This window comes from Hylobates moloch, unplaced genomic scaffold, assembly GCF_009828535.3.
Source record: "Hylobates moloch isolate HMO894 unplaced genomic scaffold, HMol_V3 SCAFFOLD_5, whole genome shotgun sequence".
Lineage (NCBI taxonomy): Eukaryota > Metazoa > Chordata > Mammalia > Primates > Hylobatidae > Hylobates > Hylobates moloch.
In genome coordinates, this window is record NW_026652280.1 from 101,802,203 (window position 1) to 101,804,317 (window position 2,115).

The window sequence follows — 2,115 nt, forward strand, 5'->3', positions numbered from 1 at the left end:
GATGCTCCTAGTGAGAAGCAGTAATTCTTTAATCCAATAATATTGAGGCCAAAGAAAGGAGAGCACTGAAGCTTATCTGGTGCTGGTCAGAACTCTTGTAAAATGCAAGTTACAAAAACAATAAGATATTATCTCACACTTAGTTAAAAAAATATGTATATATATATAAAATCTATGATGCATCAACCCATTTCCCGGGCAAGAATACCAAAGAAACTACCTCACAGATTTATAAGGGGACATGTATAAGTACGCTGTCATGGTGTGGTTGTAGTGACAGGGAACCAGAAACAATCTGGTTGTTTATCAAACACGTGGTCTTTTATGATTTTCTGCTTCTTTTCACATTGTTCCCTTTGCCCTCTTTTCTTCCTGGAAAGTTGAGATCACTCTCCAGGAGCCTACTCAAAAACCACCGGCATGCGGGGGAACATAAGAGATTCCTGTAGAGAAGGCTGAATAACGTCAGTCAGAAGAAAGCAAAGAGAGACAGGAGTGACGTCACAGTGAATTCAGCACCACGGACAGCTCACAGGACTCCAGCCCCGGCGACAGAGTGAGACTTCGTCTGAAAAAAAAAAAGTTATTGGAATATTTTGATACCAGAATTTCTGGGGAACGTTTGTATTTCCAGAATCTCTTTCACATCAGCTGTAATGTGAGTGTGGGCATAGAGCTGTCAAGTATTCTTTCTCTTTAGTACCAATATAATGTCCAGTAGCTATTAATTATTCCAAATCAAGTAAATTCTTGCTCTAGTATGTGTTAGAACAAAGGTTGAATTCTGATCAATATGACACTAATACCTGTGCCTTTAGGCCTTGATCTAAAATGTCCTCCTTCCAATGCAGAATGACACATTGCCCCCACCCTATTCCTTGACACTCTTTCGAAGGAATATTGGATGAAATCAAATCAATTTTCTATCTGGTGACTGGAGCTCTGGGCTGTGGTTGCGGAGATAGCCTGGCCCCCTCTCCTCTTTATATCCATCTGCTTCTGTTCTATAAGCCACCTTGGTGAGTTTGGAATGACACAGTTCTCTTGACGACCTGCCATAGCAAGTCAGCAATATCTCAGGATTTGGGATCTTAACTAGGAACTGTATGGCAAACATGTGGTCCCTGCCCTTTCGATCACCTCTCTGGGATGACATGGATATATAAACAGAATATCCAAATAGATGTGATGAGTCCTGCATTGACATAAGCATGCAGAGTGTGAAATAGTCTCAGGAACATTAGACAAGTCTCCCTTGAGAAGGTGATTTCTAATCCTAGACAAGAAGATGAAGAAGTATTTGTCCACACACTCCATCCTAATTTTTATGTGCCATTGCCAGTTGGACGGAATATTATCAGATGAAATAAGAACTGGAAAAATAAAGGGAGGGCAGGCCCACATTAGGGGTGGCCAGCTACCTTCTGGACTCTAGTGATGGATTGAAAGTCCAGCAACCCCACCCCAGGGAGACCCTCTTTTCTTTTGGGAGATCAGTGCGTGAGTCCTGAGGGAACTGTTCAGTCATTTGCATTATCCTTTCTGGCATACTTCCAGATTCTGGGGTCCAGATTCTGGGGTCCTCTCCTAAGCTGCACAACCTGCCTCCAGGACTGGAAGTTTTAGATTTTACACTGCTGTTTACATGAGGTAGTATTGACCAGAATTTGCACAAATGTATTTTATATTAAAAAATGATATAGAGTACTTATTATGAGCTGGAATCCAGTATGACTGTGTGCTGGGTAACCAGGAGATCTGAGGTAACACTGTTTTCCCTCCATGATTCCAAGTCTGGATGGAAAGACATTAGGGGAATCTGAAGTAATGTAGCCACTATGGTAGGAGTGGGGTCAGGGTGAGGGAGGCACAAATGAAGGAGAGATCATTTCTTTGGGGTGAAGGGATGGTGGTTCACACTCTAAATGTCTAAGAGACACTGACATTAAAGCTCAGTCTTGAAATGTAATGCTAATGAGACAGATGAAGTATTAAAAGACATTTCTGGCAGAGGCAGTAGTTTGAAAGATTGGTACTGAGACATGAAATACTGAGATATATTGATGCGGGGGTGTGTTGAGCATTCTTGGAATAACAGCAGCTAGGTGAACAGGA

At 41.8% G+C, this 2,115-nt stretch overlaps 1 protein-coding gene across 1 annotated transcript in view; it reads left to right on the plus strand.

The window, feature by feature from the left end:
* The first annotated feature begins 596 nt into the window (after positions 1-596).
* Positions 597-2,115, plus strand: part of LOC116469401 (protein S100-A15A) — a 52,702-nt gene continuing 51,183 nt past the window's right edge. The window contains exon 1 of the mRNA XM_032154572.2: positions 597-658. The gene's annotated coding sequence lies outside the window, so the exon portion shown is untranslated. The remainder of the gene's footprint in view (positions 659-2,115) is intronic.